The sequence below is a fragment of the Neopsephotus bourkii genome, unplaced genomic scaffold (genome assembly GCF_033783945.1).
Source record: "Neopsephotus bourkii isolate Nb327-2 ecotype Australia unplaced genomic scaffold, CSIRO-AGI_Nbou_v1 NB_1749, whole genome shotgun sequence".
In the NCBI taxonomy this organism is placed as follows: Eukaryota; Metazoa; Chordata; class Aves; order Psittaciformes; family Psittacidae; genus Neopsephotus; species Neopsephotus bourkii.
Genome location: NW_026902223.1, coordinates 4,246,560 through 4,263,325, shown reverse-complemented (window position 1 = coordinate 4,263,325; position 16,766 = coordinate 4,246,560). Strand labels below are relative to the sequence as shown.

The window sequence follows — 16,766 nt, the reverse complement described above, 5'->3', positions numbered from 1 at the left end:
GGATGGCAGCTGCTGTTAAATGTGCCAGAGTTTCTCCTGTGAGTGGGTGTTATTCATTTGGTAATACCAGTCCATTCCAGCCGAGGATCCATCCCTTTGTTTTGTGTACAGGACAATTTGTTTTCAATTTTTGTTTCTGAAAGGAAACTGTCAAGACAAAATTCACACTTAAAAAAACGAAGGGAAGCAGCCTTTGTCTGTTTCTAACAATCCGCTTCCATGACTAAAGCTGGAAGAATTCTAGAAACTGCAGTCATTTTCTACCTTCAGTTTTGTGCTGTTCTTGCATTTTCTGAGTTTCAAATTCAAGGCACCAAAAGACTTCAATCCCGAATCGCCTGAATAACATTGGTGTAAACTTAAGAGACAGATCTGTGCTCTGATGATTAAAACCTGGTTGTGCTTTATCTAGCAGTGGAGCTGGGGCAGCAGGGAGCTGAGAGCAGCTTGGGCAGGAATCCTGTCTTGTAGCACCCGCAGTCTGAGAAGGAACACATAGAACATATAAAGCCTCCATGAAGGGGATTCCCTGGAGCAGCACATTCCCGTCCTTGCTGGGTTTGCTAAGGACACGATGCCAGTAAAATAAAATCGGGGTGAAATACCCTCCCCAGGCTGACACCTGCAGCGACTCTGATTACCTGCTTTGCTGTACGCTGGGTGTGCTCTGTCTGCTGCGGTGGGGTCTGGAGCTTGTGGTCTCCTTGGGGCGTTGGTATAACAGCAAGTGCTGAGGGGATCTGGTCCTTGCCTGGGGCTCCTTCCATCTACAAAGAGTGGTTTAATGTCAATCTAAGGAAAAGGAGGGGAGAAAAAAAGAACTTATGAAAATAATACCAGCATGTATCTCATTTTAATCTGAGTCCTAAAAACTACTTGATGCTCACTACAAAGGAATTGATTCCTTAAATGAATGAAGCAGTCATGAGTGCTGCGTTCAGTGTGGGACTGCTGACGCTCTGAGTCATGCTTTGCTTCTTTCAGGCTCTGGCTTTTATGCTTCATTTAGGGCACCAACGTCATTAGCATTCAGAGGGCTGCTGCTTTTCCTTATTATTATTATAGTGCTGTTGTAATTTTTTCAACAATGCAAATAATATTTGGATCAGAATCAGGGCTCATGTTTTATTACCAAATCAGGGCATAGGGGTTGCTTTCATTTGACTTGCAAGCCTCAGAAGAAATTGTAAATGGAGGTAAGGTGGCTTTGTACAGTAAGGACAGGCTCTCAAGGGTTTCTGGATGCCAGTTTGCCTGCTGCTCCAGAGGGTCACCCCCTGTTAGGACGGGTGAGACTGGGTCCATCCCAGCATCCTGTGGAGAATTTATGGGAAGAAACAGCAGAACTGTGGGAATCTGCCTATGGTTTCTGTTGAGTCCACCCCCATCAAAATCCAAAGTATTGATGAATTAATAGGAAAGCACTGCTCCCTGCCTAAGGATATGCTAGGCAGGGCTGGGCTCTCCAGGAAGATGTATGAATGAGGGCTGAAAATTCCCAGCCAACTTCTTGGCACCTTGTAGCAGGGAACTTGCAGACCTTTTTTAGATACTACTTCAGGTTCAAGTTGTGAAGCCAGCAGTAATTCCCTAATGAACAAACCAGCTTGCTTACTAGATTAAAAGCAACAGTTGCTGCAAGACTGGGCAGATGTGTGTGACCTGCTCAAGCACCCTGGGCATTGCAGGTTGCATGATACGGAAGAGCAGGATGTGCAGCGCTGCCTTTGCATTGAGCTGGTCAGCTCTGGGATCTCTGCTTCCCCTGGACATTCCCTTCGCCAGTGCTCACCTGACTGCCGGCACGACATGGACCTGCAGGATGAGGTGGTGCTGCTGCCTTTTGCCGCTGCTCTGGGGTATTTCAGGGCTGCCTGCAGCGAGCTGTGCCAGGCTGTGTTTGATGGCATCTCTGCAGTGGCAGACGAACCAGCTGGCGTTGCTCTCAGAGCGTGGTGTTTGCTTAGGAGGAGCCTGTGGGGATGACAAAGCAGTTCCACTGTGTCACGGCTGGCACCGGGGCTGGTGCTGGGCACATCAGCAGCCGTGTGTGCCAGCATGAGCCGGCACAGCCGTGCTGCAGAGAAGGGACCCTGTGAGACTCTGCCCTCCTGGGGACAGACTGAGCGGCAGCAAGAAAAATGAGGGACTTTCAGGGGCAGCTGTGTTTTACTAACCCAGTCATAATGCCCCTAAAAATCCTTATTGTTCTTGCAATGGTCAACTGTGCCCTTCAGTGCGGGGAGGCCTGCAAAGGAAAGCACCTGGGGTGGCGGGGCAGGTCTGCCTTTGGGAAGGCGCGATGGCAAGTGGGAGCAGTGCTTCAGGCTGGAGAAAGAGGTTCTGCTGGAGTGGAGCTGGAAAGATGCATGGTTGTGAATTGTGGTTATGGAGCATGTACTGTGTATGAAGCTCAGGGCATGGGAGCTGCAACACAAAGGGGGGAAGTGAAACAAGCCAAGCGCTTTTCTCCCTGCTCTGTCTTGCATTCCCTGCCCCAGCTGCGTGAAATGCAACTGGAGAGAGGCACAACCCAACCCCAAAGAGAGCCCAAACCACCCCTACCTCCAGTCACAGTTGTACTCCTCTTTCAGCTAACTGCTCTAGGTCTTTGCTCATCCAGAGCACCCCTCTCTGAGCTTTATTTTCTACTCTTAATTTTCCAGATCAGCCCAGAATGCAGCAATTGCCTGCAAAGAAGCAATCTGTTAAATAGAACCATAATATTAAATTATTTGCCATCTTTATGCACTCTTAATGCTTTATTTCTGAGAGCTTCTATATATTGAGTAAAAGTTGTTATTTTCACTGAACTCTGCAACAGTGTTCAAAGCTCTTCCCTTTTAGGAACTCCACCTGGAGTTACCTGTCCATAGCCAGTCTGGCCTCACAGCACCAACAGTCTGGTTGGATTGTTACTTTTTTGGCAAGGTTTTGTTTCAGACTTTTATCAAGTTTATAAATTAATCAATATGTTTATCAATTAATTCTGCTTTATAAGCCTATGCCAATAGATTAGAAACGCATGGTTTTGTCTGTAGTGACTACATAGACTTGCTTTTACATAGCACTTGCCTGTTTTTAATTGGATTATATGGCTCTGGAGCAAGATTTACTCATTTGTTATTTGTTATTCTTAGGAGCATTTCATCTGCTTTCCTTAAAGCTGAATTCTCTGTAAAGGAGAAGTGATGAAACCCTGCAGTGAGTCCCAGGTCTCGCTGAACGTTGTGAGGATGCTGCCAAGGTGACACTGCTCCAGTGCAGGTACGGTATGAACCAGGGGCTGTACCAGCTGCTGTGCAATGTGCTCACATGAAGTCATCCTGCCATAGCTGTTGCAGAGTCCCCAGCTCCTCTGTGTAAGCAAGCCCTAAAGAACAATCCTTATCTCAGTGACTGTGACTAGATGAGACAATGGGCGCAAGAAAGGCACATTACTATCAGCTGAGGATGTGTACTGATCAACCAGCTGGGAACAAAGAAACTTGGGCTGCTCAAGGCCCCACAGGACTGTCCTGGAATGCTCTTCCCTGTGGCTGATTCCAGGAACGTTTTGGAAGTTTTGGAATTGTTTCTTTCAGGAATGACTGCTTTGAGACCTTTGATTTCTGAGGCTGCCCTATTACAGGAAGCCCCAGGCCCTCTGCTCTTCTCCACAAGGATTCCTTCATCTAGCAACTCTCATGTCCAGCTGATGCTGAAACGAGATTGAAGAGCTTGAATATTCCTTGGCAAGATGGGTGGATGGAATTCATTCCTTCTGTTCTGATCCTGATATCCGCCAATCACCTCAACTGCTAATGGGCTACTGAGCAACAACCTACTACAGTGGAATATTTTGTGCTGAAAACAGGAAGATCGGGAATGAGGGTTTGTAACTTTTTTGGATGTGTTTCTATGGTTCAGTTTTTATCTTTAGTATCACCACCTTACTCAAAATAAGAATATATGTAAAAATAAACATGTTTTTGCTTTGAAATACTGGAATACTCCTCCCCAGCTTCTTCCTATCTCAGCTCTGCCCCTGTGAAGAGAACCCACTTGTGGATTTTAAAGCCAGAAGGATGAGTCTGAGCCTCTACCGCTGGATGTGCACAGAGTAACTCCCGCAGCTCATCCTGAAGCCAGGGCCCTGATGAATGGATCTTTTCCTTACATGCTATGGGAAGCTGGCCTGTACAAATACAAATGTCTGACAGGCTGTTGCAGTGCTTTGTATCCTTGTGCCCTGCACCTCACAGCAAGCTGCAAGTTTCCAGTTGTTTCTTACACAGCCTGCGGATGAAACCCTTCATGTATGTGACTGCGTGTGGTGAACAGGAGAGCACAGCACAGGGGGTTGGTGCTATTTTTATCCCAGCTGTTCCCAAAACAGCTCTCCCAGCCAGGCAGGTCACACGCACCCCCTCCAGTTGCCACACTGCCTGTCAGAGCGGAGGGTGGGTGAGCAGAGCTCTGCAGGACACTGGGGACGTGGCCAGGGGCTGATCTGCAGGATCCCTCATGCATATCCCACGGGTACACACTGGGATAACACAGTGCAGCTCTTTAACACTTCAGGACATTTCCAGCAGACTCATGATGTGTTTCTCAGTGCCCAGGCTAAGCCTTGCATTAAGACTGCAAGAACAAGTCAAGGTTTGGGTTTTATAAGTTCAGTGTCAATTCACACCTCTAATTTGGCCTGGAAAAATGCAGTAATATCTAAAATAAAGGTGTTGTGAAAAGAACATGCAGGCATTCATGGTATTTTTCAGACTCGGTCTCAGGTGATGCCATCAGCTTCTAGTGCAGTTAACCCCTGACCCAGCCTTCCATGATGTTGCCATCCCTAGTCTAGGCTAAGCAGTATGAACATTAAAATAGACCCTACTGAAATAAAACACCCTGGTACTCACATGCACAGAATTCTTTCCCTGAAAAATGGGTAACAGCAGATGAACTAAACTTGAGCCACCATTCATGGTACTTGCACATCCTTGGAAGGCACACAGCCTTTAGCCTGGCAATAGTGTTACAAGAGTCCACAAAGAACAGACCTGAAGCAGCAAAGAGCAAAGGGTTTAGGATGAGATCCCAACAGGGAAAAGAAAAAAGTCAAATTTCCCTTCAAGTACAAGCAATTCTATGAATGTCACTTCAGGCACCAGTGTTTCGGGCTGCAAGGAGCCTCTCACTGCAGGGGACACTTTCTGTCCTGCCTGGTAATACTATCAGCTGCTTTCAGTGCACAACTGCTGTCCAGAATAGTTTAATGGGGTACACTCAATCAAAGAGAAATTGTGTGTCAGCTACATAAATGGAATAAAGCCAGTGCAGGAAATATATTTTGGAGACAAATTTGTTGCTTTCTTTTACTGAAGCCCTTTGGTACTTAGCTGTAGTTCCTCATGAGTAACTGCTTCACAGAGGAAATACAGTTATTTAGGCAAAGTTTGGTCATAATTTAAACATTTCATTTCCAGCAAGCCTGAAGAAATCCAAGCTCAAGGAACCTTTAGCTTTAGCAGCTCCTTGTTGGGCTTTATCTTTTTAGTTTGACCAGAATTGCCCTATTTAACTAAGGGAACATTTGCAGGAAAGCAGCAGTCCCTTCTCCAGTGGGATGGCTGGGCCAGCCTTCACAAGAGCTGGGCCCTGTTCTGCTTGCATTGCCTGGGGTTCAGAGCTGAATATGTGGTACTTTTTGAAAAGGAAAACCAAAACACACACACACCCCTCCCCTGCACAGTGACCAGAGACTTCCCTGAGCCTCACCTAAAGCACACAAAGTCATCAGCTGATTTAGGAGAGCTGATGTGTGCCTTTCTCTGCAACATCAAGTCTGGAAACTTTGTTCTGTCCCTGGAGGAGGACTGCTGTTCCTAACCTAGAGCCTGGCAGGCACAAAGGCCTCTTGTCACTGAGACTGATGCTGCTTGCATGCAGCTGTTTGTTTTTTAGAAACAAAACCCCAAACCATGCTCTTTTCTGCCTAGTAAGAGAAAACACTGTGGTATTCCAGGTAAATAATGTCAGGTGTAATGAATTAAATCCCACCTTGTAATTGTCAGTCATCCTCTTGCCTGTTTCTCATGGTGCCCATCAATCACCTGTGTGACAAACACAGGAGGGATCCCTGATGACTCAGGTACCTGCAAAACGTTCCCTGCCTTCTAAGTTCATATTCCTCTAAAGGTCACTGACTGTCTCTGTGTAAGCCCGGGCTGGTTCTTTAAGCACGGTAGCAGCACGTTGCTAAACAAAGAATGAAAACAGAGAAGTTCAGTGTTGTGGCAACCCAGTTTGTAAAGCAGGGCATCAGTAAGCCCATTGAGGGCCATGACTGATTGATTGGTTTCTTTATTAGTCTGCAATGAGAGATGGCAAAGAAATTTCCTCTGCACACCCCCAGACTCCTCAGGCTGTCCATGCGCCTCATGAGAGAAGCTGAGCAGTACAAGGCTTCACTGCGCTCCTCAAGCTGTGCATGAGCCATTTGTTTTCTCCTTCAACTTCCTGTGACTTTTGTTCACCATTTTAAAGGAAAAAATCAAGATAGATTTCTGGTTTCTATAGCCTATGGTTTACAAATATACTCCCAGTTCCGAGCTGATCCACTGCTGATGATTCATTCTCCCACAACAGGCTGACATCCCCCAATACATACAGCATATACAAGAGGCATTTCTAATCATTACTTAACAAGGTGGAATAGAAAAGGACTAATGATAAGTAAGTAGGGTCTAATGACATCTCCAGTGCTCCAGTACATAGGACAGGTTTTGGTCACAGCTCTTACACATTCATACAGGTTACAATATAGTCTGGTATTTATGTCTAGCAGCACAGATCTATGGTACCTGTAGTACCAAGTGTTTTTCTCCAAGATGAGAAGCAAGTCTATGGATTCTAGCATGTGGACTTCCAAGCAGTTACATCTTGCTCTTAACTGGGGAAAGGAAGCCAAAGGAAATCATGTGCATAGGAGTCAAATACCATTTTTAGGAGTGGGGACTGCATGTGTATTTCAAAAGGGATTAAAATAGCCAGAGACTAAGGCACACTAATGATTAATGATCTCTTTCTGTGAGCTGAGGACACGTCCTACAGAGTCTGGCCCTCCTGAAGTACAGTTTGGCCCAGCACATTTTAAAGGCACAAACTGGTTGGTTATTTTCCTTTACGTTGTGGATCAGCTATGTCATGTGTCTTGAATTGTTAGCTCCTGTTTCTGCAGTGTGTGATGTACACGAGTAGCTCTAACCCAGCCTGACCCAGTGAGCAGTGGTGTATCCCCACAGCCAGCAGCCCGAAGACACTGCAATGAGTGCTTGCACCATACGCTAACCCTGGTGCTGCAGCTGGGGCAAACTAGCCCAACAACTGTTTCAAACCCATTCAGTTTTTGTGACTGTCCTTGCCCACAGTCTGTAACTGTGCTGCTTCCTAACCCCTGCCTGTCCCTCCGGCCAGTGGCCACTGAGCAGTGCCTTTCCTCAGCAGGAGCAGGCAGTCTCCTCATGGAGAATCTTGCAAGTGGGGGTTATTCTTTAACCCTACTCCCCACAGGCCGGTCTCGGCAGGGTAAGGAGAGCCTGCAGCACTGCAGCAAGGCTGGCACTCTGGCTGCCTGATGATCTGCTGCCAGAGAAAGCTCCACAGGGCTGGTGCAGGCTGAAACCCAAGAGGAGGTGAGCTGGGGGCTGCTTCACGTTCCACCCGCGCTCGCTGTGTGGCAAAAAATGTCCAGGCTTAACCTCTGTGTGCCTCCCACCCCGGGCTGCACCAGAGAGAGGAGCCTCCCCTCTGGCCCAGTGGGCTTCTGCAGCTCTTAATTGGTCTGTGCTGCTAAAGAGCCTCACCATGAATGAGTACAAGGTGTTAAAGAAGGGTGCGTTAGTGGGAAAGATCCCGCAGAAACAAAGCTTGGATAGAAAACACGTGAGTGCTGAGAGCACACCCTCTCCCCAGCCCTGCTCCTCGCCCTGTCCGGGGTGATTAATGCCTTACAGACACACTGGCTGGTGTTCAGTACCTCTGCCTTGTCCTCGAGCATCCCTATGGCCTGCCAGGCCAGTGGGGTTTCGCTGCAGGAAGGAGGCCAACCGAGAAGCTGAGCGGCACCATCAGTGCAGCTGCCCTGTTCCAGCATCGTGCCAACACCACTGATGTGCCCATTAACGGTGTTTCTTTTCCTGCATAGAGAAAAACAGTACAAGGCATTACTATAAGAAAACTTGAAAATGACACAAGTGAGGGACTTCTGGGAATTCCTCAGGTTTTTCCAGCTGCAGAGGAGGGTGAAAATTGTCAGCTATAAAAATATTATAGCTTTTGCTGTTAAATCATCATTTGTCAACAGGTAGCTGAATTCCATCCAATTGTGCTGGCAGAGCCAGAACTGATTTTTTCCCCAATACTATTGTATAGTTAGCAGCTGGCAGAAAACTGGCAACCGAGGCTGTGCTGGATGAATAACCCCATGAGCCTCGGAGCAGAAGGCACAGTATCTCATGGAGCAACTGCAGCTCATGCTGGAATGTGTTGAACAAACGCTTGTTAACAATCTGTGCACAGGCAGAGAATTGCTTGATGAAAAGGTGCTGGAAAAATGTCATTTAAATAAGACACAGATTTCCTCGGGTTATCAAAAGAACAAGCCAGGGTTTATGTCTATGAATACTGAACTGCAGCAGCAAAGCAGCAAATGTTAGCATTTCTCACTCATTGAAATGGAGAGTCTGGTAATAATGAGTGAAATGTCCCAACCAGTTCTAAGATAGGAAAGGCAAGCCAGAAAGCCAACAGAGAGAGCTGGTTTTATATCGGTTTCACAGCTCCCAAATTCTGCTGGAAAATTTTCCACTCTTCCAGATGTTTTCTGGGGGAGAGGGAGAGAGATGCAGTGATTTCAAATGCTGTGCTGCTTCTAAGCTGATCAGACCACACTGCACCATCTGGGAGAAGGGAAGGTAATAAGTGAAAATGCCCCACCAGGAGATATTGCCTCGGGCTGGAGCTCAATGCCTTGTACAGCAGCGTATTACTGCCCTGTGTTCTGTATTTAACACTGCTCTGCTTTTGTCTCTGCTTTGCAGGCATTTTATTTTTACCATGGGTAAGAGCAGGAATGTGTGTGTCTGTGAGAGAATGAGCATGGGGCTGCAGGCTTCATCTCACTGCAAATAATATTTTGGCAGGAAACCTGCAGGAGATTAAATTAGGGGCCTAGTGACTGAATATTAAAACATTTCAAACTCTGAGTTCCTTTAAATAAGCAGCTACAAAACAAGGAGGGAGTCTGACAGAATTAGCAGGTCCAAATGCTAGAGGAATCCACCACGGGTCACTTCTTCACTGATGCAGATTTAGAACGACCTTTTCTATTATTTTTATTAGAAGCTGTGGATGTCTACATGCTATTTCCTCAATGCATTTTGAGTCCAGATTAGCTAAAGTTTTAGGTGTTGGCAGACTTGCTACAATGGAAGGGAAATGCCAATGGAATAACTTTAAACATGATCCAATCCCTGATGATTCATTGGATGTGTTAAAATTTCCTTTGAGACCGTGTAAGTAATGCAGGGACTGGAGTGCAGAGTGCCTGTGACTCAGCTCTCTGCGAGGCAGCAGGAGGATGTCAGAATTACTCACTGGGACAGGAGGAATCTCATTTATCTATTTATAGGCAAGGCTGAGATGAGCTTGTACCATTAAAGAGCTGAGTTTGCCAGTTCCCATAAGGGGAGGAGGAGGGAAGGACCTCACTTCAGCTGTGGAAATAAAAGCCTCGGTATCAGCATCCTTTTTCCCCCCATTTCCAAACTTGGTGACATGACCCTGCATGTAACCATCACCACGGCTGACACCCTACCCGTAAAGAAGTTATCTAGGAACACATGGCTCTGGATTGCCGATCCAGTCTCTCACTATTACAGTCCATTACATCATATCACACTTTTTGGCAAGCTATTCCAGCACTTCATTTTAAATTTCCAGCCTTAATACCATTTGTTCTTGTGCCAGCATAATAATTTAGTTTAAACAATTCTCTTTTTTTCTCTGATCTTTACCTATCAGATGTATTTACTGAAAACAATCCTATCTATCTCCTCTAGTCTTTGTTTTGAGAAACTAAACAAATGAAGCTCTTCTAGTCTCCTCTTGTTCTAAACCCTCTGATCATCCCCAGTGCCCTTCTCTGTACCCGCTAATCTTCCTTGAACATGAGTGAACCTGTATCTTCTAGGATTGTGTTTGCCTTTCCATATCAGATCAGTGGCTCACAGTTATCCCTTGGAGCAAGTAATTCTCTGTTTTTTTTCCACCACCCTGCTTTTGTCATTCGCAAGTGAGTAATGTGATATTCTGGTTATTCATTTCTAACTGCACGCCTTTCTACTTTGTCTATTCAATCTCAGACAAATTCTGTCCTTCAGTTACTGCTGATTGATCTTCTGATCCTCCTCTGTATTAACAAAGCCTGTGTCCTCAGCAAGATTCTTCACTACATTCCTACTGCTGAGCCAGAGTCATTAACGAAACAAGTAAGCCTGGCTCAAGACTGACCCTTGAGGAGTTCCACTTAGTAACTGCCTCTGTCCGGCTTTTCTCCTTTCCACAGAGCTCATTGTCATTTGCTTTCAGTTCTGCATTTGCCATCCACACTAATCCCCATCTTCTCAACTTCAGCTAGTAATTTCCCATGTGGTGTAATATCAGATTCTCGACTCAAGTCTGGATAGAGTAAATCACCTGTATTTCATTTGTCTAGGAAAAAAGATCAGTCATCAAAGAGAAATATGAGGTTAAGCTGAGCTCCTTTAATGTGCCAGTTCTCTCCAAATCCCGGGATGGAAATCTGCCAGTGCACCTTGATCTGAGCACACTGAATTCTTTAAGCTTTTCTTTCCATCTTACATGTGATAATTTTTATTCCCTTATGTATGTTCTTACTAGAAATCCTGTCTTTGCCCCGCTGTTTGATATGATCAACCCTATTGAAAATGCAGGCAAAGGGGTTTTAATTCATTTCTAGACCATATGTAGAATGGGCTAAGCTCAACCCCATTCTCACTACATAATGACCACATTTCTTCTTTTTCTGTGTAGTATTTATCTACCTGAACCTTCTGCCATCTGTTTCATTTCCTTTTCAAAGTCTGATTCACAACTTTGACATTTCTCATTGTACCCCTACATCTCCTGGCCTCAGCAAACTGAAGCTGTATGACTGAGGCAAATAACTGCCTCCAGTCTCATGCCCCACCACTCTTCTCTGATGCTGCCCTTGTGGCAAGGATGACAGAAGAGCCCATAAAGCAAGTCCAGAACTGCTGGGCTGAACACGTCACTGCAGTGCTCAGGACCTGCTGCCTAAGCTGCTTAAGTCAGCCCTGTGTCAGGGTGATGGGCTCCAGCAGAGAGCAAAGCAGGTGGTGGTTCCCTGCAGTGGTTTCAAGCCCTGTGAACTGAACATCCTCTTGCTGATCAGACCTTCTGCCCATTCCTTGCCTGCTCTCAGTTAACTCCCCCCATGCCTTTGGGGCTGGTTATCTATCCCACCAGTCTTGGAGTGTTTCCCTGCAGGGTTCGTCCTCTTGCATGTTCCAGCTAGTTTTGGAATCCAGTTTCCAACACATTCAGCTCCTCAGCCCTTCAGTGCAGACAATTCCATTAATTAGTTCCCTTAATTTCTCAACACTTGCCCTTTTTAAGATGAATATATTTGGTGTGTGACTACAGGCAGTGCTGGAGATTCAGCCCTAATGAGGTACCTTTAAAAGCTCCTGTTTCCTTACCAGAGTCTTCAGAGGCACTGGGTGACTCACAGCTTGGTGCTTTAGAGACAATAAAAGAACTGCACTTGCCTTTCTGTGTGTGTGAGACTCCATACGACCATAACACTTCTCAGTATTAACCAGCATTTTTATTATATAGACAACTGAGACATAAAGAGCTTGAAGATCACAATTCAGAAGATACTGCATTGTCCAAGGAATTAGCCAAGTGCCTAAGGTGAAGTACAAAGCTTCCTAACCCCACTGAGATCACTGCAGCAGTCCAACCTTGCTCACTTGAAAAGCAGGTGTCTGTGCCAAGCTATTTGCTTTGAATTCTGTCTACCTCTTGAAGAAAGCAAAGCACATCCAGGCTGCAGATCGCCCTATCCCAGACACACAGCCCAGACAGGCAGCAGAGGCTCAGCTGAGACTGCACAAGGCCAACATCAGACAAGAGGAGCTGTGTCCTCAAAACACTCTGCTAAAACATACTACTCACCTAAGCCCATTTAAACACCCAAAGCCCCAGCACTTACTGCCACTCAGGCTGTCTGTATCCAAAGCGGGATTTGAACCTCAGCAGTGGGCCACCGACAGACTCACCAGTTTTCCCCACTCTCTTGGAATCACTCTGGGATCCTGCCCAGGACACATCCATGCCTCACCTGCTTTCTCAGCTGCATGGCCCTTGCCTCCCAAACCAGTGTGACATTCCCACAGCACTAAGGCCATGCTGCCATTCCAGACAGGCAGAAGCTACCTTCCACTGCTCAGACCCTGTGAACGAAGAGCAAAGCACGTTTCTCTCCTCTCAGCTCCACTGATATACCTGAAAATACTTTGGAGTGGGAGAAAAATGTGCCCTTCTCCCAAAGCACATCTGCCTTGAATGCCCACTGCTCTGCTGGGCACCTACTGACCTTGACAGTGTCACAGGACTCATGTTTTTCTAAAGAGTAACCTCCTTGTGAACAGGCTCTTTGCTTTGGGAAGCACAAAGCAGGCTTGTCTTCCAAGTGTCCAAGCCTCCTTTTCACGTCTGTTTATTCCTTCACTAGCATTTATTTTTGGCCCTGAAAGAAAACCCCAACTCCACATTAAAGGGATGGTGTCCAGTTAAACCCACAGGCTGCACCACCCCCTTTGCAGGGGAAGGCAATGGAGGAGACCAACAGAAAATACAAGAGAAAAATCTATTGCCTGTTGGGCACAAAACTGCTTTTGCTTTCTAGTGAGAAGGCAGCAGGGCATCTTCAGAGCAACTGGTTAAACAGGCCAGAGCCTGCATGCCTGAGGCTTCACTGTGCTCGCAGTTAACAAGTCCATGGGCCACATTTCCATATGTACTGGAAAGCCCTTCCATTTGGGATTGCTCGGGGGAGCAAGACAGCACATTCCATAATGTCACACTCTGTGGTGGGTCTAACTCTTTGGCAATCCCAGACTTTACAACATCACCTATCAATGACAGCAAATCAGAAAAACACCCTTTTGAGCCCCTCTACACTGATCCAGCAGCCCTTTTGGCTACTGGAGAGAGGACAAGGCTTCTTATGCTGTGGGAAAGAGCTTAGGAGGGGCTGCAGGTGATGGCTGCCTCCTGAGACCAGTGCCAGCTGTGCACACACTCCTTCCCTGCTCAAGGCTAGTGCTAAGCCAAACAAAAGCATTTAGGCTACCAGTGGATTATCACTCACCTGTTTGACTTTGCAGAGAAGTGCTCACAGGTCCAGTGCCACCTCCATGCCTGTCACCTCCCAGCAGAGAACTGCAACTGTGTGTGGCCCAGTGCAGCTGCAGAGAGGCCATCGAAGGGTTCATGAAGCTGAAGTCTGAGGCATAAAGTTCAAGGCAGAGGTCCTGTGCTGAGAGTGTGTGTGGTCAAGACCTGCATTCCTTTGGGGAGAGGCAGAGGAGGAGAGCTGGACTGCATCAGGAACTCTTTGGACTGGATCTGCAAGAGGAAACAAGCTCAGTTTAGCAACAACTGCATTTTGGGCCACCCATCAGCATTCAGCATCCCATGCCAAGTAGCTGTGCTCCCCTTCTATAACACAGTGACTGAGTTGGGCACCTGAGAACAAAGTTATTAAACCACCCTGCTCTCAAGACCTAGTGACAGCAACCACAGCCCTGTTCACTGAAGTCAATAGGACTCTGGCCACAGGCCTTATTTCTCTCCCTCCTACATTCAATACCTACCTTTTAGGTCTATTGGCTCCCATGAAATTACAGCTGTCAGGTTTTGGATGTCCATGAGGCCATGCCTGGGTCAAAAGAAATGGAGTAGCAACACTTGGACATGACAGAAACTGAGACCTTGGGAAAGTCTGGGTCTGCCTTGCACACATAGCAAGTTAGCAGAATATTAATGACACATCACTCAGAGTAAGTGCCTCTGGATGCTTGGCTGACTTTGACAAGGGGCACTTTGAGAAGAATGAAACTGCATTTTCATTGCTGAACTCTTCCTCCAGTACTAAGATGTGTCCCATGGGATGCTGGTAATATCCTGGTAGTGTCTGCAGAGAGCAGCAAGGGGCGAGGGTCTTACACTGCTAAACTGTATATGCCAAACACCCCTGAATATCACAGTCCAGACCCAGGATTTGCAAGCACAGAGACACTCACATGTAGGATGTCCTCCAAATAGCCCATGAATCTAGAAAGAGAGAGAAAAAAGGATTTTGTATTCTTTCCTTTGCGTATAAAACATCATTAAAATAATTAGAAAACTAGATGCATTGTATCAGTAACTGACAAATTAAGAATTCAGTCAGGGTTGTCGAGGAACCCACAGTGTCCCTGCAATACCAATAATGAGTATTTATAGCCTACTACGCAAGGAAAGCATCCAGAAAAGCTGACTGATTAGAATGTAATACAGTCATTCCAAAGGAGAAGTCTAGTGCAAGGTGCAGGCAGCCAAGATCACACCATTTTCTTGTCTTTAATTATAAACCCCATTGTTCCTGTTCATGTACTTTGTACAGAATGTCTCAGTTCCTCGGCAGCAAATAACCATTTTATTCCTGCTGAATTTCACTGAAGTTACCAGATTTATACTTAAGCTGAGAGGCAGATCCATATTCCTGCTTTATATATGAATCTCTCAGGTGCCTATTCACAGGGATGTGCAGCTTGGCAAAAGAATGACTTGACAGAATGAGCTGAGTGGCAGGGTAGCTGTTAGTCTTCATGATATTACCAGAGCATCCGGAGAAGTTCATGCAGTACTAACACAAGTATGAGCTCTTGAAAAAGCTAACAAGGGAAATAATACACAGAGGGTGGGAAGGAAGAGCCACAGAAAAGAGAAGTAGCCATACAACATCACATAGCAGGGGCAGGATCAGATCCCTGTCTCTCAGGCCTCTCCAGCTCCATGTTACCTTTTGGTCTTTCCTGTTTCTGCTTGTGGATGTGATGCACCTTAGACAGAAGCTCAGTTAAGTATTTCTTTTCTTATTTGTCAAGAGCAGCAGCTTTCTGTTAGTTCTGCCAATAAATTCTTTCCCGTGATTAGTACCTGTCTCCTGTGCTGAAGACATCCGTCTCTCATGGATCAAACCCTAACAAAGCAAAGCTCTCTTCTTCGAACAGAACGTGTTTTCCATCTCTCCTGCTAACATTCCTCCTCACAATTGCCCTTGTTTAGCCCTATGATAATTTTATGATGCAGTCCCAACATAACTCACAGTACTTCCCATTATTGTGTGCCACAAGTGTTTACAGAGCCATTTTTGTGGTAGGCACCAGCCTTTAGACGTTCCACATTTCCTGTTTCACTGCAGCCTATCACACGCTGCTCAGTACTGAAATGCAAGTCCCTGATTAATTTATACACAGCGAAGCACTTCAGTCATTGCAATGATAATGTAATGGAGAGCAGCCCATTAGCAAAACCTGACTATACCTAACTGGACAAATGATTTTCTTTTCATGTTTCCCTCTGTATTAAGATCCATTCATCATCTTTCAAAAACCCCTACCCTGATCACAAACTGCCTTCACACTTTTCCACTTGTACTACATGGGATAACTGGGCCACCCTTCCTTGCTTCCCCTCACAGCAAGGAAACCTCTCTGACATGCACAGAATTGGGTTTCATCACGCGTGGGACTTCACAGCTGGTCCAACTCCACTAATATTCTCTTTATAGCATCAGAATATAATAGCCCAGTTTTAACAATAAGAAATCAAGATTCAATTCAGGATGTTCTGAAGGAGTGAAAATTCCTAGCAACAGTTGAAAGGGAAGTGGAATTCATAAATGCCTCTTTCATCTTTATCAAATTACTCTTCAATGCAGTTACATTTATTAATAACAACATCCCTTAAACCACATTGTGAAACTCCATTAGCAAGAAATGCTTAAAAATGTTCAACAGGCTGTAACTGATGATTTATCAAAAGCTAAAACAATTACATACTATAAGCAGAGTGGGCATTTTTATGGGCTGAGAAGCTTGCCAGATGCTGTTATGATATATTCAGAAATGGACTGTTTGCATGGCGTAACTCCACTTTTTCTTTCATTCCATCACCTACATTAGCTACGGGTCATGCAAGCTAATAGTATTTTCACTTCCGTATCTACTCACCCCTAAAAATGCTGATGGTCATTTCAAAGTCATCACTTGCAGCATCTGCTCTGAGGTACCAGGCTGCTGCTCTGAATGGGGATCAGAGAGAGGGAACCTGTGAGCAGATCGCTGCTCGCAGAGGAAGCCCTGTCTCACTGCACCAAACCCTAACAAGAAAAGCCCTTTAAGAAGCTGTTTAACTACCCCCATGAGGGTCAGACTTCCCACAACTGACCTGGGAGCCACTGTTTTCCCTTTCAGCACACCCCCCTTTCCCCTGCAAGTTCACGTATTCCCCTCTTTCATTTCTTCACTTGTGTTTTTAAAGCTCAGTTTAAGTGTCACTCACTGTTGAGAGATCACTACGGAAGCACTAGGTACTGAGACTAAATTCAGGTGAGGAGTTTTGTC

General features: G+C 45.9%; 1 protein-coding gene and 1 long non-coding RNA gene across 5 annotated transcripts in view; one reads left to right on the top strand and one right to left on the bottom strand.

The window, feature by feature from the left end:
* LOC133225184 (uncharacterized) overlaps window positions 1-4,731 on the top strand; it is a 32,118-nt gene extending 27,387 nt beyond the window's left edge. For all 4 annotated transcript variants that reach the window (XR_009729046.1, XR_009729048.1, XR_009729047.1 and 1 more), the window contains exon 2: window positions 3,141-4,731. This is a non-coding gene — a long non-coding RNA (uncharacterized LOC133225184). The remainder of the gene's footprint in view (window positions 1-3,140) is intronic.
* COPRS (coordinator of PRMT5 and differentiation stimulator) overlaps window positions 1-16,766 on the bottom strand; it is a 168,149-nt gene that overhangs the window by 6,125 nt on the left and 145,258 nt on the right. The window contains exons 5-7 of the transcript XR_009729045.1: window positions 14,349-14,430; window positions 13,466-13,722; window positions 8,021-8,180 (exon numbers count right to left, since the gene is read on the bottom strand). The gene's annotated coding sequence lies outside the window, so the exon portion shown is untranslated. The remainder of the gene's footprint in view (window positions 1-8,020; window positions 8,181-13,465; window positions 13,723-14,348; window positions 14,431-16,766) is intronic.